Source organism: Lissotriton vulgaris, chromosome 3_1 (genome assembly GCF_964263255.1).
Source record: "Lissotriton vulgaris chromosome 3_1, aLisVul1.2, whole genome shotgun sequence".
NCBI classification, from domain to species: domain Eukaryota; kingdom Metazoa; phylum Chordata; class Amphibia; order Caudata; family Salamandridae; genus Lissotriton; species Lissotriton vulgaris.
Window position 1 is genome coordinate 757,581,547 of NC_141689.1, and position 24,305 is coordinate 757,605,851.

A 24,305-nucleotide genomic window follows, 5' to 3' on the forward strand; every position below is an offset into this window, starting at 1 on the left:
TAGAGTGTGATACAGAACAACCACGACCTGTGTTGCAGAATAAAGGCGCTTCCAAAGTATTCCCCTGTTGTGGCCTTTCTCTTTTCCGAAGGAGGTACTGGACATATATATATATATATATATATATATTTATATATATATATATATATACATATATATATATATATATATATATATATATATATATATATATATATATATATATATATATATATATATATATATATATATATATATATATATTACCTACTGGCTATCGCCAGTAGGTATATATAGTTAGAATTTTTTCCCTATGGGACTTTTGAAAATTCTATGTCTAATAACTTTGGCGTTTGTGGACGGAATCGGCTGAAATTTTCAGGAAAATGGCACATTTTGTTTCTGAGCAGCCCCTGAAAATTTGGTGGTGTTTCGTCAAGGGGGGGCTGAGAAAAAAGGGGGGTCCCAAAACGCGTTTTTTGCATTGAGTTTTCCATAGGGCGGTTGGACTCACTTTTAGCTCGAACGGCTGAATGGATTTGCACGAAACTTGGCAAAATTGTAGGGACTGTTAGCCCGACGTGCCTTTGCTAGGTCTCAATATATGTGCTCCAGTAGTTTTTGAGAAATTAACGTTCAAACCAAGATATATATCTGTAACAGCGCTCTGGGCAGCGATCCGGTCCGCTTACTTTTCGCTTATCGGAACTTTGCGCGCAGAAAGCTGATTGGCTCTCCGGTGTCTGTCAACATTCTAAACAGTCCGGAGCGGACGCCATCTTGTCTCTCGGTAGGATCGAGAGAGAAGAAGAGGTGGAAAACGAAGGGGGAATTTAATGAAAGGGGGCAAGGTATCCCCCTCTTGACCCCCTAGGAATGTTGTTGGGGTTATTAAAGGGTCCCGTGGGGAAAATAAAAAAAAAATGATTTTTCACGGTAGAAGCGCGGCCGCGAACTGGTAGCGAAACGGGAATTCGCCATTTTGTGCTTCGTAAATTAAATTACTAGTTATAAGTGGGTGCGGGAGACGTATCCTAATCCCCTATGTTTCCTGAGGGTGGGTGAGGAGGCTGATATATGTTGATACATCTCTTCCAGCGGCTGTGCGTGAGCTTTTTTTTTTTTTTTGCTGCGTGACAGTCCGGAGCGGCCGCCATCTTGTCTCTCGGTAGGATCGAGAGAGAAGAAAAGGTGAAAAACTAAGGGGGAATTTAATGAAAGGGGGCAAGGTATCCCCCTCTTCACCCCCTAGGAATGTTGTTGGGGTTATTAAAGGGTCCCGTGGGGAAAATAAAAAAAAAAATGATTTTTCACGGTAGAAGCGCTTCACGGGCCGCGAACTGGGCCGCAAACTGGTAGCGAAACGGGAATTCGCCATTTTGTGCTTCGTTAATTAAAGTACTAGGTATAAGGGGGTGCGGGAGAGGTATCCTAATCCCCTATGTTTCCTGAGGGTGGCTGAGGAGGCTGATATATGTTGATACATCTCTTCCAGCGGCTGCGCCATCTTGCCTTTTTTCGAATGCCACAATTTTGTCGTGCACGGCAGCCATTTTAGATGCCAGGCTGGTCCCAGGCTATCACATAACCCTGCGGATGTAGTTTATGGCCCCAGCTGTAGAGAATTCAGACATGCCAATCCTCCTGATTCAGGCGTGTGACTACTGATTTCAGTGCTAGTCTCCCGCCTCCCGATTTCTGCAAGCAAAAACTCGGGGGCATATTACGAACAACTAGCGATAATTTTTGTCTCTAACTTGTTTAGAGACAAAAATTATCGCCGCACATCGGCGATTTTTATCGCAGATAAACCTTGCTATTATCGCAGAAAAGTCAGCGATATTCATGTATTATCGAGCAAATGCTCTTAGCCATGTTATCCACCTCCCATTGGATAACATGGCTAAGAACTGCTCAGGGCAGGTGTTAGATTTTGGAGATATTCGCGCTTAGCGCGAATATCTCCAAAACTTGGTAATAGAAGGTAGCGATGTTAGGGACTGTTTCCAGTCGCTAACATCTTGGCACGCCACTTTGCATGTCATTAGTGATAAGTATCACTGACATGCAAAGCGGGGCCCAAGATGGTCGCTATCTCCTTTTAGCTGTCACTAACTGGTGTTAGCGACAGCTTGGTAATAGGGAAATAATTTTATCTCCGCTTTCATGGTTTTTAAAGCCAAAAAAGCGGAGATAAACCCCCTTGATAATATGCCCCACGATTCCTTGGGGGTTTCAGCTGACAGGGCTTGGTATTGTGTTACATGGTAATTTTTCCATGAAACGTCAGAGGGTCGATGCAGGGTTTCTAGAAGAGGTGATAAACCATTTAAGCCTCATGAACAAGCGCATGGTCTTTTAAAGATTTGTGAAGTACTCGGGGCGGCGGTGTGTGTGTGCCCTCTTTCAGGAGCGGGCGGGGGGGCACTGCCAGCAACTTGCCAGGTCAGGTAGTGTTCAACACGTGCATCACCCTTTCTCTGCCTGCTATTGCGCTCCATGCTTCGGAAAGGTAAGAAAAAGAACGTGCATTTGAGTTTGAAATGTCCGATCCTGCAGCAGCACACTTCCAAAGCCCACACATGACAATAACCCGATTCAAGGCCCCATTCACCCGTTTTAAAAAAAATAGATAACACTCCAACAAAGTAAGGTTATAAAACTTTATTAACTACTAACTTTAACAAACGGAACAAAAACTAAAAACATTTAAACATTTCTCAACACAAAAAGCAACAATGGTTAGAAGCTGTCTTTTGTGCGAATAGTCCCAAGGCAGCACAACGTGCAGAGTTCTGGACGGCACCCAGGTGATGTCGCCTGGGTGCCGCACTGGTTTAGGGATCCTACAATGCTGCTCCGAAAATTGGCGTGGGGCGTCCCGGGTGGGGCGGGGGGAGGCCTCGTCAGTAGCGGTCTGTTGTGCGAATAGTCCCAAGGCAGCACAACGTGCAGAGTTCTGGACGGCACCCAGGTGATGTCGCCTGGGTGCCGCACTGGTTTAGGGATCCTACAATGCAGCACAGAAAAACAGCGTGGGGCGTCCCGGGTGGTGCGGGGGGAGGCCTCGTCAGTAGCGGTCTGTGTCCAGTGTCACATGGCTGACACAACATGTACGACAGGCACCCAGGTGATGTCCAGTAAACTGCCGCACTGGTTTTGGTATCCTACAATGCTGCTCCGAAAATTGGCGTGCGGCGGCTCGGGGGGGGGGGCGTGGGGGAGCCGGCGTGAACGGGCCTCCCCAGGTGGCGGCCATCTAGCTGAGTTGCGCTCGCTCTTGCGGCCACAGCGTCTCGCTCACCATGTTGTTGAGTTGCTCCCACTCTTGCAGTGCAGCGATAGGCGGCTGCCACATGGCTCTTAAAATGGCGGACAGCTCCTCGGTTTTAGGCCTGGTCCACTGAAATGGCCCTGGGACACTTTGGAACTCGGACGCTTGCCTGCTAGGGCTTGGGCTCCATTCTCGAAAAGCGTCCGCTCAGTCGTGAAGATTGTACAAAAGTCTTTGGGGCCCCCGACTCCTGCAGGCTTCCGGTGGGGAGCGGCTGCCATGATTGCTCGCGGAATGACCACGACGGAGCCACGAGATGGTGGTGCTCTCATGCTGACGCCAGCTTCAGTCTGAATGATCCAGAAACAAGGTGGGGCTTTCATCGTTTGGGAAAAAAAAATGTTCTAAACCAATGAAAAGTGTTATTTTTAGGTCATATGACCAAGCCTTCCATCTTTAGGAAACCAAAAGTAAAATGAACCAATGAAAAGTTTTATAAACAAGTCACATGACCTGTTATGCGACATAGGGCTACAAAAAGCGTAGAAAATCCGTTGGCACGTGAGGCGGCGTCAGTAGCGGACCGATGTGCGAATAGGCCGAAGGCAGCACAACGCGCCGAGATTCGTATGGCACCGAGGTGGTGTCCAGCAAATTGCCGCACTGGTGTGGCCATCCTACAATGCTGCGCCGAAAGACGGCGTGTCCAGCTGAGTTTCTCCCGCTCTTGCGGTACAGTGACTCGAACGCGCCGAGATCCGGATGGCGCCGAGGTGGTGTCCAGCAAATTGCCGTACAGGTGTGGCCATCCTACAATGCTGCGCCGAAAGACGGCGTGTTCAGCTGAGTTCCGGTCACTCTTCCGGCACAGTGACTCGAACGCGCTGAGATCCGGATGGCACCGAGGTGGTGTCCAGCAAGTGGCTGCACTGGTGTGGCCATCCTACAATGCTGCGCCGAAAGTCGGCGTGGGGTGCCCCGTTGGCTTATGAGGTGATGTCAGTAGTGGACTGATGTGTGAATAGGTCGGAACCAGCACAAGGCGCCAAGATCCGAATGGCAAGTCCTGGATGTTGAGTGCCTCAGTTGAGATTTCTGAGCAGTGCTTGTAGAACTGTCTGAAGCTTATTTGCACCTGCTGCAGCTTCACTAGGTCCGGCGGAACTTTTTGCCTTTTCCTTTCTGCTTCTTTTCCTACAATGCGTTTCATCTGAAGACACGACCAGGTCCCTGAATGTGTGCAGGGGGACGCTATTGATTGAATGAACGCGCCGAGATCTGGATGGCACCGAGGTGGTGTCCAGCAAATTGCCGCACTGGTGTGGCCATCCTACAATGCTGCGCCGAAAGTCGCCGTGGGGTGCCCCGTTGGTTTATGAGGTGATGTCACTAGTGGACCGATGTGTGAATAGGTCGGAACCAGCACAAGGCGCCCTGCACTGTTGAGCCTTTTTCAATGCTTGTTTTTTGTTGTTTCCCCTCCATCAAAAACAAAACAAAAATACAAGGCGCCAAGATCCGAATGGCAAGTCCTGGATGTTGAGTACTTCAGTTGAGAGTTCTGAGCAGTGCTTGTAAGACTGTCTGAAGCTTATTTGCACCTGCTGCAGCTTCACTAGGTCCGGCGGAACTTTTTTCCTTTTCCTTTCTGCTTCTTTTCCTACAATGCGTTTCATCTGAAGACACGACCAGGTCCCTGAATGTGTGCAGGGGGACGCTATTGATTGAATGAAAATGGCGGCTTGACACAAAGCTGACTCAAGCGTTACTGTTGGTGCTATACAGACAAAAATTGGTTTTCAGTTTGTACATTCTTCAGGTTTTTTTTTTCCATCCAAGTCTGATTGAGAGTTTGTAGAAAAATGGCTTCAGATTTTCCACATACTACTCTTCAACATTCTTCCTAAATGTAACAATGTGAAACTCACTAGGAGAACGGCTGTTTCTGTTTCCTTTCAAAATGCTGCCACCAATATTTTCTGAATGGAAGACACCATCTTGTAGCATAAAGGGCCGAAAGGGGTTCTGGTCTGGCCGATGGTTGGTGGAGACATTTTGACTATATCTTGGACCTGCCCGGCCTCGCCCAAAATGGCGCCGGTATAAATGGGACTCGTAACTCTTTGCCCGCAAATGTATATCTAGAAAATGTTATTGTAAGTGGCCCTGTCGTATTTTAATTACAAAATGTACGTCCACCGATTCCGCAACTGTTAGACACCTTTGTTCTTGTCACCTAATGGCCCGCTCGTTACGTTCTTCTACAGTGTAAATGTCTCCTCATCATATACGATTTCAGTTTGCTCCGTGGCCGGCCCACGTGGTTATAGGCCCGTATTTGTATACTGACATTTTCACAATAAAGGTTTTTAAAACAAAACACGGTAGTAGTATTTTCATTTGTAAAGTTTTTACTTTTAGTGACTGTTTTCGAATCAGTAAAAGGCAAGTGAAATAAAGCAGTCCAATTACATGACGGATAAAAGGTATAATATGTAGGAACGCAGTAAAGATAAATGGTCAAGGGCAGTTGTGTTTTTCATGTCTGCAACATAAAGTGATCGATAAGAATCTGATAATCAGGCGTATCGGCGACTAAGACAGCAGGCTGAATCTCTTTTACTCAACGGCTCCGTCATGGAAGGAAGAAACGCCCTTTTTCTCGAAAAAGGAATATATTTTACTTGCAAGACAGTTGTAAATTTTCCGGGAAAGTACATTAGCCTGGAATATTATAACATATGTTTGAAAAAAAAATATTGTTCGAAAATAATAAAAAGCGTAATTTTTAGGTCATATGACCAAGCTTTTCATCATTAAATTAACAAAAGTAAAATGAACCAATGAAAAGTTTTATTAACAAGTCACATGACCTGTTATGCTTACGTTACGCGCTGCGCGCCGCGCCTCGGATCACTTCCGGGTGCGCTAACGCGGCGTGTCATAAAACGCATTACGCGACAACGTAGGTCAAGAATATAGTCTAAATGTCTCCACCAACCAGCGTTCAGAACACAACCCCTTTCAGCAGTCCAAAAAGTTCTGTTAAATGACAACAGAGGGGACAGGCAACAAGAACCATCAGTCAAAGAGGGGAGGGCAAGTTCTTCTCTTCCGGGTCATGTTGGGGCGCTACCGGAACTGATCGAATTGGTAGTCTACAGTGTTTCTGGATGTTTCAGACTAAAGCTGGCGTCAGCATGAGACCACTACCATCTCGTAGCTCCGTTGTGGCCATTCCACGAGCAATCATGGCAGCCGCTCCCCACCAGAAGCCTGCGGGAGTCGGAGGCCCCCAAGACTTTTGTAGAATCTTCACGGCTGAGGGGACGCTTTTCGAGAATGGGACCCAAGCCCTAGCAGACAAGCGTCCAAGTTCCAAGGTGTCCCAGGGCCATTTTAGTGGACCAGGCCCAAAACCGAAGAGCCGGCCGCCATTTTGAGAGTCCTGTGGCAGCCGCCTATCGCTGCACCGCAAGAGCGGGCGCATCTCAACTACATGGTGAGCGAGACGCTGTAGTCGCAAGAGCGGGCGGAAAACAGCTGAATGGCGGAAGAGGCACAGTGTAGCAAAAGCGGGCGGAATGGCAACTAAAACGATAAAGGGGCGCCCCACTACAGCTTGTCTTCAGGTCAAACGGATTGTGGGACAAGGTCCAGAATTGAAGAGTCATCAAAAGGCAAAAAGTTCCGCCGGACCCCGGGAGCCGGCCGCCTATGTCGGGGGCGATCTCAGGCTACACCAGTGCTATAAGACTTGGGGAGGGTGTCGGAGCCAAGCGTCTTCTCCGAGTCCATGGCCATCACACCGCCCCTCAGGGGCCTCCGTCAAGCTGTTTAGGAAGGTAACATATCACATTGTTTTCTAATGCAGTCAGGTCCACAAACGACACTCACTTACTTTGAGAATAGTGAAGCTGCAGTAGGTGGAAATAAGCTTCAGACAGTGTTACAAGCGCTGCTCAGAACTCTTAACTATGGCACCCAACATCCAGAACTTATGCTATTTGAGAATGGTAGTGACATCGAAGCATCTCAGGGACCAAAACCATTAACGTACTTTCACGTATGAAAATCTTACTTGGGGAGGGGGCAGGAGCGAAGCGCCCCCTCCCAGTCAGCGCCACCACACCGTATGTTGAAAATCTGAAGCCATCGTTCTACAAAGTCAACCAAACTTGGATTGAAAAATCTAGAAAAATGTACAAACTGAAAACCAGTTTTGGTCTGCATAGCATCAGTAACAACGCTTGAGTCAGCTTTGTGTCAAGCCGTCATTTTGATTCAACAAAGCACAGGCATTGAAAAAGGCTGAAATTCAGAACTCTAAACTATGGCACCCAACATCCAGGAGCTTGCTATCCGGATCTTGGAGCCTTGTGCTGTTTTCGATCTATTCACACATCGGTCCACTACTGACATCATCTTATAAACCAATGTTATGTAAATAGTTTTTTAATAAAATGTTTTACCCTGTTTCTTTGCTGGTGTGTTGTCTATATTTTTAATATTTGCATAGGGTTTGTCGTTATTTTGTGCGGGATGGGTGATGGAGCCGAGCTGTCTTGCAGCCCTCATGGTGTGGAGCTCAGTTCATCTCACTATTTTCGTATTTCTCAAGAAGGGTTGTTCCTAATATTTCTATTTTAGCGAGGTCAAAAAGAGATCCAATTAGTGGCCTACTGATTTTGCTCGATTACTTTTATTTTTTTACACGATTTTTCACTATCTGCAAAGACTAAACAGAGTATTGCGACTTTGTGCTTGTTTGTAAATAGAGAATGATCCAAAGAGAACCAATTCTAAAACAGTAAATGCTTGGACAACAATCAATCAAATGGAGAGACAAGGAGGCACGACGGATTACAACGGGGGTAAAGGCCTGCGTTAACTACCCTTCAGTATCTGCAAAGAGAGAGTACTACTAAGGCAAAAGAGGGGAGGGGGGGGGGGGTGCAGCGTTCAAAGCACATCAGCGTGCATAAATACGAAAATGTTTTTATCTATCACGTACTTGACATTTTAAAGCTTTTCATATTTGCTATTAAAAAACCAATGAAATTCACAGAAAAAACCATAGGTTATAGTGGATATATAGTTAGGAATTTGCATTTACAAAACCTTGAAAATTCAATGAAAAAACCATAGGTTATAGGCCATATATAGTTAGAAATTAGCATTTACAAAACCTTATTTTACTCGCATAAAACCATTGAAATTCCATATATAGTTAGAAGCGCTAACTATATATCGCGCACCCGCAATCCACTGCTGATGATGTCACATATTACATCATTCATGACATGGTCAGTGACATCACTGATGACATCACTGATGACATCTCAAATGACATCACTGATGACAACTCAAATGACATCACTGATGACATCTCAAATGATATCACTGATGACATCACTGATGACAACTCAAATGACATCACTGATGACATCTCATTTGTCATCACTGATCACATCACTCATGTGATAATACAATGAACCTCTTCAGACTCTAATATAACCTTACATACACTCAGTATAAACAGACACTCACAGACTGTCACTCATCCATGGAGTTACTCACACACCTAGTCAGTCATGCAAAGAATCAATCACACCTCCATTTCCTCAACTATAAAGTTATACACATCTTACTTATTCAAACATATAATAACACATATTTATTCTCTTATATAATCCCTGATACAAGCTCACAGTGATCGATACAGCCACTCACACATTCACTGGCTCTTATGTTCAGTTATTTATATATCTCAACTCTCACATGTATTGTGTTTTACATACGTACTTACTTGCACATGTAGCAATGAGAAATCCATTCACTCACCAACACACCCATGCACAGTCAACCGCCCATATAGCTGTTTCCACATGCACTCTTGAACTCATACTCCTAGTGAATCAACTGCTTACACATCTATGCACAGAGTCACGCACCTCCCAGCCACCCACACACACACTCAGCCTCCCATTCAAATACTTGGGCAACCAATCAATAACCCATATGGCCACTCTTATAGCTACTGATCAAGACATGCAGCAGCTTACACAACAACAAACATACTGATGCACGAATTAAGACAGTTTAGTCACTAACCCATGTACTCAGTGAGACACATTTAATCACTCACTCATACAGTCAGTCATGCACCTACTAAATTCTTCATCCAGACACTTATACATCCACTCATTCTTCAATATGTGAAACATATTTAAACTTTACAGACACATACAATCACTGGATGTTGTGATCAGTGATGTCATCAGTGATGTCATTTGAGATGTCATCAGTGATGTCATCAGTGATGTCACTGACCATGTCATGAATGATGTAATATGTGACATCATCAGCAGTGGATTGCGGGTGCGCGATATATAGTTAGCGCTTCTAACTATATATGGAATTTCAATGGTTTTATGCGAGTAAAATAAGGTTTTGTAAATGCTAATTTCTAACTATATATGGCCTATAACCTATGGTTTTTTCATTGAATTTTCAAGGTTTTGTAAATGCAAATTCCTAACTATATATCCACTATAACCTATGGTTTTTTCTGTGAATATATATATATATATATATATATATATATATATATATATATATATATATATATATATATATATATATATATATATATATATATATATATATATATATATATATATATATATATATTACCTACTGGCGGTCGCCAGTAGGTATATATAGTTAGGAATTTTTCTCTATGGGACTTTTGAAAATTCTATGTCTAATAACTTTGGCGTTTGTGGACGGAATTGGCTGAAATTTTCAGGAAAATGGCACATTTTGTTTCTGAGCAGCCCCTGAAAATTTGGGGGGGTTTCGTCAAGGGGGGGCTGAGAAAAAAGGGGTGTCCCAAAACGCGTTTTTAACATTGAGTGTTCCATAGGGCGGTTGGCCTCATATTTAGCTCGAACGGCTGAATGGATTTGCACGAAACTTGGCAAAATTGTAGGGACTGTTAGTCCGATGTGCCTTTGGTAGGTCTCTATATATGTACTCCAGTGGATTTTGAGAAATTAACGTTTTAAAAAACAGATATATCTGTGACAGCGCTCAGGGTAGCGCTCCGGTTCGCGTAACGGAACTTCGCAAAGCGAAGCTGATTGGCTCTCCGGTGTCTGTCAACAATCTAAACAGTCCGGAGCGGCCGCCATCTTGTCTCTCGGTAGGATCGAGAGACAAGAGGAGGAGAAAAACGAAGGGGGAATTTAATGAAAGGGGGCAAGGTAGACCCCTCTTGACCCCCTAGGAATGATGTTGGGGGTATTAAAGGGTCCCGTGGGGCAAATACAAAAGAATTGATTTTTCGCGGTAGAAGCACTTCCCGGTTCGTGAACCGGGTCGCGAACCGGTAGCAAAACGGGAATTCACCATTTTGTGTTTTGTTTTAATTAAATTACAAGATGGAGGAAAAACAATGTGGTAAATGGGTATAAGGGGGTACGGGAGACGTATCCTGACCCCCTATGTTTTCTTAGGGTGGCTGAGGATGCTCATATATGTTGATACATGTCTTCCAGCGGCTGCGCGTGAGCGGATTTTTTTTTGTTGCTGCGTGACGTCTGTTAAGGTTCGATTCGAAGGAAATCAGGAAGTGTTGACAGCCATTTTGTCACTGCGAGTAAATATATTGTTAAAAATAATTGTTATAAATTAATCCGTATTGATAAACATTGTCTGCCCCATCTTGCCTTTTTTCCAATGCCACACTTTTGTCGTGCACGGCAGCCATTTTATATGCCTTGACCAGACCCACTCTCTGCACGCCGCCGATCCTCAGCATGGCTCCGGACCCTCGCAAGCATCTCCCCCACGCACTGGTCACCCCCGCTCTCTCTCTCATGCATGGGCCATAAACCTCCCCCCATCTGCGCTGCTCTTCCCTGAGAATCACACCCTGTGCCCGCCCGACACCTCCCTTTCACCCTATTCACTACCACACCCTCTGACACTCCTCTTCCTCTGTGTCCGATTGTCCAGGCCGGTCCCAGGCTATCACCTAGCCCTGCGGATGTAGTTTATGGCCCCAACTGTAAAGAATCACCCCTCTTCAAAGGAGTTACAGTAGATCAAGGCCCCCACCCCATGAGATCCGTCACACTACACGCGTTCCTACTATCTGATAACGATCCTGTGTTGTGATTGGGGAGGGGATTCTCACTGTAAGGGTGTGTGGGACCGAGCCTGAAGCGGAAGATTCCAGGGATGCCTTTTTGTACATCAAAGTCTTCCCAATTATGTGTCACATTAAAAATATATGGCACTCCAACAAAGTAGTAGGATTATAACACTTTAATAACTTATAAATATATACAACGCTCCAACAAAGTAAACACGTTAAAAAAAACATTTTAAACAACTATTTACATGGCAGCCTGCTGCAACATCCATCTCAAAGCATTCACCGTCCGCTTGATACTGTCCTTGCCCCTCCTTCCTCGGAGTAGCAACAATGGGCTGCTTTGGTCTGTCTTTTAGTCGGCTTTGGGTTATAAAAAGCCTACAAAATCCGTCGGCCTGTGAGGTGGCGTCAGTAGCGGACCGTTGTGCGAATAGGCCGAAGGAAGCACAACGCGCCGAGATCCGGACGGCACCCAGGTGGTGTCCAGCAAGTTGCCGCACTGGTCTGGCCATCCTACAATGCTGCGCCGAAAAACGGCCTGGGGCACCCCAGGGGGGGGGAGGCGGCGCAAACGGGCCTCCCCCGCCTCCCCAGGTGGAGGCTCCTCAGCTGCAGTGGGGCGCCCCTTGGCGTTTCAGTCGCCATCCAGCTGAATTGCGCCCGCTCTTGCGGCACAGTGCCTCATCCGCCATTCAGCTGAGTTGCGCCCGCTCTTGCGGCTACAGTGTCTCGCCCACCATCCAGTTGAATTGCGCCCACTCTTGCGGTGCAGCGATAGGCGGCTGCCACAGGACTCTCAAAATGGCGGCCGGCTCTTCGGATTTGGGCCTGGTCCACTAAAATGGCCCTGGGACACATTTGAACTCGGACGTTTGCCTGCTAGGGCATGGGCCCCATTCCCGAAAGCGTCCCCTCAGCCTTGAAGATTCTACAAAAGTCATCGGGGCTCCCGACTCCCGCAGGCTTCCTGTGGGAGCGGCTGCCATGATTGCTTGCGGAATGGCCACGGCGGAGCCACGAGATGGTGGTGCTCTCATGCTGACGCCAGCTTCAGTCTGAAACATCCAGAAACACTGTAGACTACCAATTCGATGACTTCCAGTGGAGCCCCAATGTGACCCGGTAGGGAAGAACTTGCCCTCCCCTCTTTTGACTGATGGTTCTTGTTGCCTGTCCCCTCTGTTGTCATCTAACGGAACCTTTTTGGACTGCCGAGTGAGAAAAAAAAAGGTGGGGCTTTCATCATTTGGGAAAAAAAAATGTTCCAATCCAATGAAAAGTGTTATTTTTAGGTCATATGATCAAGCCATCCATCATTAGGAAACCAAAAGTAAAATGAACCAGTGAAAAGTTTTATAAACAAGTCACATGACCTGTTATGCGGCTTTGGGCTATAAAAAGCCTACAAAATCCGTTGGCCTGTGAGGCGGCGTCAGTAGCGGACCGATGTGCAAATAGGCCGAAGGCAGCACAACGCGCCGAGATCCGGATGGCACCGAGGTGGTGTCCAGCAAGTTGCCTCACTGGTGTGGCCATCCTACAATGCTGTGCCGAAAGACAGCGTGGGGTGCCCGGGGGAGGGGAGGCGGCGCGAACGGGCCTCTCCCGCCTCCCCAGGTGGAGGCTCCTCAGCTGCAGTGGGGCGCCCCTTGGCGTTTCACTCGCTATCCAGCTGAGTTGCGCCCGCACTTGCGGCTACAGTGCCTCACCCGCCATCCAGCTGAGTTCCGCCCGCTCTTGCGGCACAGTGCCTCACCCGCCATCCAGCTGAGTTCCGCCCACTCTTGCGGCACAGTGCCTCACCCACCATCCAGCTGAATTGCGCCCGCTCTTGCGGCACAGTGCCTCACCCGCCATCCAGCTGAGTTGCGTCCGCTCTTGCGGCTACAGCGTCTCGCCCACCATCCAGCTGAATTGCGCCCACTCTTGCGGTGCAGCGATAGGCGGCTGCAACACGACTCTCAAAATGGCGGCCGGCTCTTTGGATTTGGGCCTGGTCCACTAAAATGGCCCTGGGACACCTTGGAACTCGGACGCTTGCCTGCTAGGGCATGGGCCCCATTCCCGAAAGCGTCCCCTCTTTTGACTGATGGTTCTTGTTGCCTATCTCTTCTGTTGTCATTTAACAGAACCTTTTTTGACTGCCGAAAGGGGTTCTGGTCCGACCGCTGGTTGGTGGAGACATTTTGACTATATCCTGGACCTGCCCGGCCTCGCCCAAAATGGCGCCGGTATAAATGGGACTCGTAACTCCTTGTTGTGTACTGGTTGCCCAGCCTTGATATCACGAGATACGTATGCAGTTTTGAAGCACATGGCGGCCGGGGACGAGTACTGATTGAACATTTGGACATCCCTATTGATATTAAGTTCTGATGTGTTATTGATTACTGTACTATTGAAAGTTCGAATTAACGTCACCCATGGTACTTGCCCGCAAATGTATATCTAGATAATTTTATTGTAACTGGCCCTGTCGTACTTTAATTATAAAAATGTACGTCCACCGATTCCGCAACTGTTAGACACCTTAGTTCTTGCAACCTAATGGCCCGCCCGTTACGTTCTTCTACAGTGTAAATGTCCCCTCATCATATACGATTACAGTTTACTCCGTGGCCGGCCCACGTGGTTATAGGCCCGTATTTGTATACTGACATTTCCACAATAAAGGTTTTTAAAACAAAACATGGTAGTAGTACCTAGATTGGTAAAGTTTTGAATAATAGCCACTGTTTTCGAATCAGTAAAAGGCAAGTGAAATAAAGCAGCCCGATTACATGACGGTTAAAAGGTATAATACGCAGGAAAGCAGTAAAGATAAATGGTCAAGGGCTGTTGTGTTTTCCACTCCTGCAACATAAAGTGATCGATAAGAATCCGATATTCATGCCTATCAGCGACTAAGACAGCAGGTCGAGCCTCTTTTGTTCAACGGCTCCCTCATGGGACGAAGAAACGCCCTTTTTCTCGAAATAGGAATATTTTACTTGCAGGACAGTTGTAAATTTCCCGGGAAAATACATTAGCCTGGAACATTGTTAGTGATAAACTGTAAATGCATCTGGGTCCTTTGCTTTACAAGTCAGAGTGAGAAAAAAAAAGGTGGGGCTTTCATCATTTGGGAAAAAAAAATGTTATAAACCAATGAAAAGTGTTATTTTTAGGTCATATGACCAAGCCTTCCATCATTAGAAAAACAAAAGTAAAATGAACCAATGAAAAGTTTTATTAACAAGTCACATGACCTGTTATGCTTACGTTACGCGCTGCGCGCTGCGCCCTCGATCGCTTCCGGGAAGCTGCGCCTCGCGCACCGGAGCACTTCCGGGTGAGCTAACGCGGCACGTCATATGACGCATTACGCGACAACGCAGGTCCAGAATATAGTCAAAATGTCTCCACCAACCAGCGGTCGGAACAGAACCCCTTTCAGCAGTCCAAAAAGTTCTGTTAAATGACAACAGAAGGGACAGGCAACAAGAACCTTCAGTCAAAGAGGGGAGGGCAAGTTCTTCTCTACCGGGTCACGTTGGGGCTCCACCGGAACTGATTGAATTGGTAGTCTACAGTGTTTCTGGATGTTTCAGATTGAAGCTGGCGTCAGCATGAGAGCACCCCGTGGCTACGTCGTGGCCATTCCGCGAGCAATCATGCCAGTCGCTCCCCACCTTAAGTCTGCGGGAGTCGGGGGTCCCGGTGACTGTTGTAGAATCTTCAAGGCTGAGGGGACTCTTTTGGGAATGGGGCCCATGCCCTAGCAGTCAAGCGTCCGAGTTCCACGGTTGCCCAGAGCCATCCTTGCAGGCCAGGCCCAAGTCTGTGGAGCCGACCGCCATTTCGTGAGCTCCGTAGCAGCCGCCTGTCGCTGTACCGCAAGATTGGGTGCAATTCCGTTGGATGGCGGGTGAGACGTTGTAATAGCAAGAGCAGGCGCAATTCAGCTGGCCGAGCGAGGCACTGTGTCGCAAGAGCGGGCGCAAGTCAGCTGGTCGAGTGAAGCGCTGGGGTGTAGCTGAGAAACCTCCACCTGGGGAGGTGGGGGAGGCTCGTTCGCGCCGCCTCTCCCTTCTAGTGCACCCCACGCCGTCTCCTGGTGCAGGTATAAGTGATGGTCGGACCAGGGCACCGCAGGACGTGTCTTCAGGTCAAACGGATTGTGGGACAAGATGTGGAGCAGGCGCAATTCAGCTGGCCGAGGGAAGCACTGTTCCGGAAGAGCGGGCGCAAGTCAGCTGGTTGCGTGAAGCGCTGGGGTGTAGCTGAGAAACCTCCACCTGGGGAGGTGGGGGAGGCTCGTTCGCGCCGCCTCTCCCTTCTAGTGCACCCCACGCTGTCTCCTGGCGCAGGAATATGTGATGGTTGGACTAGGGCACCGCAGGACGTGTCTTCAGGTCAAACGGATTGTGGGACAAGGTCCAGAATGGAAGAGTCACTAAAAGGCAAAAAGTTCCGCCTGACCCCGGGAGCCGGCCGCCTTTGTCGGCGGCGATCTTAGGCCACATCAGGGCAACAATACTTGAGGAGGGGGTAGAGAAATCCCGGGAATGGCGGCATGCATTTGGATCGATGTTGCAGCAGGTTGCCATGTAAATAGTTATTTAATAAAACGTTTTACCCTGTTACTTTGCTGGTGTGTTGTATATATTTATAATATTTGCATAGGGTTTGTCGTTATTTTGGGCGGGGTGGGCGGCGGAGCCGAGCTGTCTTGCAGCCATCATGGTGTCGAGCTCAGTTCCTCTCACTAGTTTCGTATTTCTTATGAGGGGTTGTTCCTAATGTTTCTATTTTAGCGAGGTCAAAAAGAGATCCCATTAGTGGCCTACTGATTTTGCTTGATTCCTTTTGTTTTTTTAACGATTTTTCACTATCTGCAAAGACTAAACAGAGTATTGCGACTCTGTGCTTCTTTATAAATAGAGAATGAACCAAAGAGAACCAATTCCAAAACAGTAAATGCTTGGATAACAATCAATCAAACGGAGAGGGAAGCAGGCACAACGGATTACAACGGGGGCAAAGGCCTGCGTTACCTACCCTTCACTATCTGCAAAGAGAGAATACTCCTAAAAGAAAAGAGGGGGGGGGGCAGCGTTCAAAGCACATCAGCGTGCATAAACACGAAAATGTGTTTACCTACCACGTACTTGACATTTTAAAGCTTTTGATATTTGCTATTAAAAAACCATTGAAATTCACTGAAAAAACCATAGGTTATAGACCATATATAGTTAGGAATTAGCATTTACAAAACCTTGAAAATTCAATGAAAAAACCATGGGTTATAGACCATATATAGTTAGGAATTAGCATTTACAAAACCTTATTTTACTCACACAAAACCATTGAAATTTCATATATAGTTAGTTCCACTAACTATATATCGCGCACCCGCAATCCACTGCTGATCATGTCACATATTACATCATTCATGAAATGGTCAGTGACATCACTGATGACATCACTGATGACATCTCAAATGACATCACTGATGACATCACTGATGACATCTCAAATGACATCACTGAAGACAACATCGAGTGACTGTATGTTTCTGTAAAGCTAAAATATGTCTTACATATTGAAGAATGAGTGGATGTATAAGTGTCTGGATGAAGGATTTAGTAGGTGCATGACTGACTGTATGAGTGAGTGAGTGAGTGTCTCACTGAGTGCATGGGTTAGTGACTAAACTGTCTTAATTTGTGCATCATTATGTCTGTTGTTCTGTAAACTGCTGCATGTGTTGATCAGTAGCTATATGAGTAACTATATGGGTTATTGATTGGTTGCCCAAGTATTTGTATGGGAGACTGAGTGTGTGTGTGGGTGGCTGGGAGGTGTATGACTCTGTGCATAGATGTGTGAGCAGTTGATTCACTAGATGTATGGGTTCAAAAGTGCATGTGGAAACAGCTGTATGGGCGGTTGACTGTGTGCATGAGTGTATTGGTGAGTGAATGGATATCTCAGTGCTACATGTCAAAGTAAGTACATATGTAAAACACAGTACATGTGAGAGTTGACATATATAAATAACTGTGCATAAGAGCCAGTGAATGTGTGAGTGGCTGTATGGATCATTGTGAACTTGTATCAGTGATTGTATAAGAGAGTAAATATGTGTTAGAATATGTTTGAATAAGTAAGGTGTGTATAACTGTATAGTTGAGGAAATGGAGGTGTGATTGATTCTTTGCATGACTGACTAGGTGTGTGAGTAACTCCATGGATGAGTGACAGTCTGTGAGTGTCTGTTTACACTGAGTGTATCTAAGGTTATATTAGAGTCTGAAGAGGTTCATCGTATTATCACATGAATGATGCCATCAGTGATGTGATCAGTGATGTCATTTGAGATGTCATCAGTGATGTCATCCGTGATGTCATTTGAGATGTCATCAGTGATGTCATCAGTGATGTCATTTGAGATGTCATTAGTGATGTCATCAGTGATGTCATTTGAGATGTCATCAGTGATGTCATCAGTGATGTCATTTGAGATGTCATCAGTGATGTAATCAGTGATGTCACTGACCATGTCATGAATGATGTAATATGTGACATGATCAGCAGTGGATTGCGGGTGCGCGATATATAGTTAGTGGAACTAACTATATATGAAATTTCAATGGTTTTGTGTGAGTAAAATAAGGTTTTGTAAATGCTAATTCCTAACTATATATGGTCTATAACCCATGGTTTTTTCATTGAATATATATATATATATATATATATCTATATATATATCAGAATCCACAATGTCATTGCGGGTAATCTTCTCCCCACTGCAACGTAGACACGGACCACTGAATTAGTGCAGAATATTTATTTATTGCTTGCAACCCGCCGCCATAACGTTTCGCCTCCTCCGAGGCTTGTTCACATGACAATGTGTAGCTCTTGCGTTGCAGTTTTTAAAGTGACCGTGCCCAATTAAACAAGCGCATCATGTGACCATAGACATGGAAAAAATATATACATGCTGACATTGTCCGATGTTTAGTGCAACTTACAAAAACATCCCCCAACCAGGAGAGAACCAACAATTATTACTTTGCAGCTCCCTGGGATCAAATTACTGGCGTCAATTCAATGTGCTACATATATACCTTTGAATAAATACATTTATAAATATTTATGTATAAATAATTGTAGTATAAAATTCATCATCTTTAAATTACCTCACTCGTTTGTATAAAATGCGTAAAAAAAGGGACCTTACTCTAAAACCAATTTAGACAAACTTGTGTGCAAATAAATGCAATAGTGCAAATATAAGCATTTTCTGTAAGCACATGACAATACCTTTTAAATATAATATGATTTATACCGGTGATTTAATATTGTCAATAAAGATATTTTCAAAAAGAAAAAATGAGCGCATCCTTCTTTCATGGAATTTCATAAAAAATAGTATTTAAAACTGTACCTGGTTGGGGCTGTATGATGTCTTGATACGTGTCAAGATATATTAGGTATCAGAGAAATGAATGGACTAACGCTATGGGTGCATCATACCTCCTGTACATGCCAAATTGGCATGTCATAAATATTCCGTAGTATTTTCAGCCAAAAATGCCTATCAATTAGTGGTTGTACTTCTCGGATGATGTGCCAACAGTTTCCCCGCCCTGAGTGTGGATCAAAAAGTGGCTTGACATAGATAGAGGTGTGAATGCTAATGATATTGCCTCAACAATATTAAAGTTGCAATTCTGGGTTAAATCCCTCTTCGCATTACCCCTAAAGGATTTGTGATACCATTGTTGGCTCTTAGATTTTGGGATAAATCCCTGTTACCAAAAAAATCAGTATCATGTACTGCTTACACTACTACTTGTGGACTGGTTAGCTGTGTTAAATAGGCTGAAGCATGAGCAATGGTCCAAATTTTACGTTTACCTCATTCCAGTCTATGTCTTGTGCAAAATAGCGTGTATGAAAGTGCAAAGTGATCAATAGCAACAATTTCTAAACTAAACCTAAACCAACATCCGTTGGACTACCAAAAGATGAGTATAACTCTCTTTATGATTATCACACTAATAAACATATGTGTGAAGTTGTAAATACATCCTATAAGCATAACAGGTAGATATCTGTGGAAGCGCCACACATACTGTTGTACCAAAAATAAAGACTAGCTATTGCATGAATAAATTTACAATACAGGAACAACATAGCTGTGTAGATCTAAAATCACTGTTGTTACCTTGAATGGATAAATGGAGTCAGGGTCCATAGCATAAAAATTCATGCAAGATATATATGGATTTCCTCTGTGATATTGAGGCTTGGAGGACTTTTGGAATCTAGCCTGTAAGATGTAACGGGTTTCCAATTTTCGCAGCTTTGACTCCCTATCTCCCCCTCTTCTGCTTGCTGATACTGCATCTAACACAAAATAGTTAAGACCTGAATTGTCGCTGTTGTGTTTCTCTTTGAAATGCCTAGCTACCGGGTAGGTGTTATCGTGGTTTGCTATTGGTCGCAGATGTTGCAAAATGCGCATTTGTGCAGCTAACTTGGTGCTGCCCACATAATTTAATCCGCATGGGCAAATCAAAATATAAACAGCGAATTCTGTCTTACATGTTAGCAACTTGCTAATTTGATGATCTTTATGACTGAAAGCATCTTTGTATGTTTTGGTGTTGATGCCGTGGGTACATGATTTACATGTCTTACATTTGTAAAACCCTCTATTTGTCTGTAGCCAGGAAGATTTTTCTATTACTTTCGGACAGGTGTTCAGTAGACGATCTTTCATAGATGGTGCTTTGTTAAATGTTAGGGATGCAGTGCGCGGAGGTGTTGGGCCAATGACTGGATCATTTACAACTAAAGACCAGTTACTATTAATGATCTTACTAATGTCAGTGTGCTCTTTGCTGTAACCGGTAATAAACCTGAATTGATTGGATTGTTTTTTGATCACAGTGTTGGCCGGATTTTCCCCAATGTTACTGCCTGGTAACTCCTCCTGATTGTATTTGTTAAGAAGAGATAGTCTGTCTAGTGTCAGAGATTTAGAAATGGCGGTATCAATTACTTTCTCAGAGTACCCTCTTTCTAGGAATTTGGACTTATTTTCACACTGTGCTTGTTTGAGGTCACCAGGATTACTGCATATTCTTCTGAGCCTCAGCATCTCTCCATAGGGGATGCTGGATATAAGATGGGCGGGATGTGCACTTGTAGCGTGCAGAATGGTGTTACCTGCAGTGCTCTTACGAAATAACTTGGTTTCAATTTTACCATTGTTTATAGTGACCTCAGTGTCCAGGAATGGGACTGATTCTTGGCTCATATAGGCTGTAAACTGCAAATTAAGCGCGTTGATGTTAATTTCTTGTATAAATTGTTCATCCTGTTCCCTAGTCCCTCTCCACACCACAAAAAGGTTGTCGATCTATCGCAACCATTGAACAATATTTTCATTCCATACTTTTTTGTACTGGACTTTGAGGACCAGTTCTTCCCAGTTACCCATGTGAAGACAAGCGTAACTTGGCGAAAAACTGGCCCCCATCTTCACTCCCTGTGATTGGCGGTAAAGCAGGTTGTTAAACATGAACAAATTGTTTGTTAGATAGTGTTTTAGCATTTGAACAATGGTCTCATTATGTTCCTTGTACAATTCTAGTCTTAGTGAGAGATAGTACCTGACCACCTCCACCCCATCTTGATGTCTAATACTGGTATACAGTGTTGAGACATCCAGGGTTAACATCCAGAGTCCATCCTCCCAGGATATTTGATGCAATTTCCAAAGGAAGTCTCCAGTGTCTTGTACATAAGATTCCAATGCCCTCACATGGGGTTGTAAAAAATAATCTATGTACATAGAAATCTTTTCCAACATGCCTCGTCTGGCTGAGGTTATAGGCCTGCCAGGAGGGGCAGTTTTGCTTTTATGGACTTTGGGAATAAAATAAATTGTGGGTGTAATTGGTTTCTCATTCCTCAAAAACTTGAATTCATCTTGCGTGATAACCTTTTTAGTACACCATGTAGACAATTTTGAATTGAAATCCTTATGGGCCTGTTTCCTCATAGCAGTCGTAGTCCGCTCATAGCATTGCCTATCATTTAATTGAGAAAAAGCATCCTTATCATAGTTGACTTGAGTAAGCAGTACTATGTTTCCTCCTTTGTCACTTGCCCTGATCACCAGATCTTTCCGTTGGTTGAGTTTGGTGATAAGGGCCTCATATTGTTGCATTTGTTTATGACTTCCTTTGAAGTTGTTTCAATTGATATGTGACATTCTCGTGGAACACATCTACTGTATCTCGAGGCAGGATAGGGTTGAAAGTCGACACGGGCTTGAAAGGTGTAGTATTGGAAGAATGCTTTGTGTTGTATTGTCCCAATGTTGATGTCATGTTGTTTTCCTGCGGCCGTGTGTACCCGGCGCCATCTGTTTCCCAAAGTTCAAACAGTTCATTGGAGTCAACCGAACCTGACAGAAGCAACTCGGTCTGGCTTGTTGCCAAATCTGAGGATTTTTTTCTTGCTGTTCAGTAAAAAGTACTTGCGGAGCTCCAACTTACGGACAGCTTTGTAAATATCAAGCCTAGTGGTGGCGTAATTAAAATTGGTTGGGGGCGCATATGAAAGTCCCAGTTTCAGAATATCCTCTTCTTCGTGTGTAAGGGCAATGTCAGTGAGATTGATAATAGTTTGATTGGCACCAGTACTCGTTATTGACTGTCCGGTGCCCATTTGCCTTTGCCCTTTCTGCTCTGAAATGGTCTGCTTTGCCCTCGACCTGAGCCTCTGCCTCCTCTTGTAGTTCCTATATATATGGGTTATGGTGATACACTTAAGTGTTAAATGTTATGTAGACTTTCAAACTCATTTTTTTTTTAAATGAAATGAATATTTAAATATAACTTGAATTCTATTTTAAAATTAATTAATTTTAATGAAATCTAATCAGTTTTAATAAAATGTGATATCTAATTAAATTTAGAAATACTACTGAGGATTAGATTTTTTTAAAAGAATAATATGTTTTTATGAAATCCAGTTTATTTAACAATGTATTACACATTTAATTTGATGCGTTAATATGCTATAACATTATGTTTATATGTTTTATTGTGTTTTAGTTATTATTAAACTTTAATATTTTTCCTTATACTTTACTTTAGAGAGATCTCTTCCCTGGCGACGAAACCTTTGCCTACGTGTGAAAAATGATGTGTAGTAAATTTAGATTCATAAATTTTGGCTCAGGAAGACTTTTCTATGAGGCGGAAACTTGTAAATCTGCACACAGGAGTAACTTCAGACTCTGAAATGGTGATTAGCAAAAGTATTAAAGTTACTACTAGGTCTGGTAGTAAATATACATGTGATTAAATATACACATAGAAATTTTCCTTAGTGAATAGGCCCTTTTGTGAGTTCAGGGTGCTGCTGTTATAGGATACTATAATATTACCCATTCTATTTAAAATGTACATCATGCATGGCAAACTATCATCTCTATGGTAGTTGCATTTAGACAGCATGCTTTGCTTTATAGAAACTCCAACTGAATAAATAAGTATTAAATAATGTTTACAAAAATTTAGTGAGTTCGGTTAGAAATATATGTAAAATGTACATTTATATGAAAAGATATTATAATTTTTTTTATCTTGGACATAAAATGGGATAAGTTTGCTAGTGCACATCAAAATCTACTTAGGGGCAGCAAAGGCTGTGCAAACCGATTGCACAAATATCCCTTTAGTGGAATTCACAAAGTTAACAGGAGCTTACGGAGCGTAAACATTGTTATTAAAAGGTGGTTGTCACAGTGGTATAAAAAAGGGAAGCCGCTTTTGTTGGGGATATTTGCAGGGTTGAATTGTTACTGAATTTGATATTTGGAATATTTTTGCCTCACCCAAAATGTATTCCAATAAAATTGAACTGTTGCACTTATATGTTTTCTGAGTTTGATTAGAATTGAGGTAGGAGGGGCTAACAACCTCTGATATATGGTTCGGTTGATCAAAGATTCACTGGTGGGAAGATATATTAAGTACATTTAATGGTGAGATGAAGGTATCTGGCTCTACAGTGAAAAGTAGAAAAGTAGATTTTGTAGAGCAAGGTGAAATTCTCTACTCACGGAACGAATTTAAGGGAGAATGACCTCAGTGCCAAATATTAATTCTTCTTGCTTAATATTGATGACCCTTATTGTATGAGAGTTCAACAGAAATTGATACGCCTTGGTATGTCTATCAATAGACAATCAGTGTAGTGCTGTGTCTTTCTCAAGACATTAGGCCAACTTTGAATGCCTAGTATATATGGTGAGTTCAAGAAAATAGCATTAGTGAGCCTCTTTCCAAAATGTTGGATCTCTTCAATAGAAAGATGATGTGCAGTGGAGGTTGTGATACAGCAACGGTCTCATTGATGAAAACATTTATTAGGTGTAAAGTTCTACGCTCAAATGACTGGAATCAAATAAACTAGTAGTCAGAGGCTGGCATAAGCTACAGTGCAAAAGTGTAGGGAAAATGCTGTTGTGTCACAGGGCCCTTTGTTATCTGTTTTAGTCTGGGTATCAGATTAACTCTGATACGGCTAAAGCGCTTCTCATTTTGTTTGACATCTTTATCATGGTTTGAAGGGTGGCAGGGGTACCTAACTTTAAGCAGTTTAATTTAGCAAGCATATATATAAGCTAAGCCAGTCAGACATCCCCCAATACATCCTAAAACTAATTTATAAAGCTTTGGCAGAGGTATGTACAGAGTTACAATTTATTTCTTTATTTTATTTTATTATAAAGGTTTTATAAAGCGCTGGCTAGACCCGAAGGTATCAGAGCGCTTTACATGAGCATCAGATCATAGTTACAGGTTACATCAT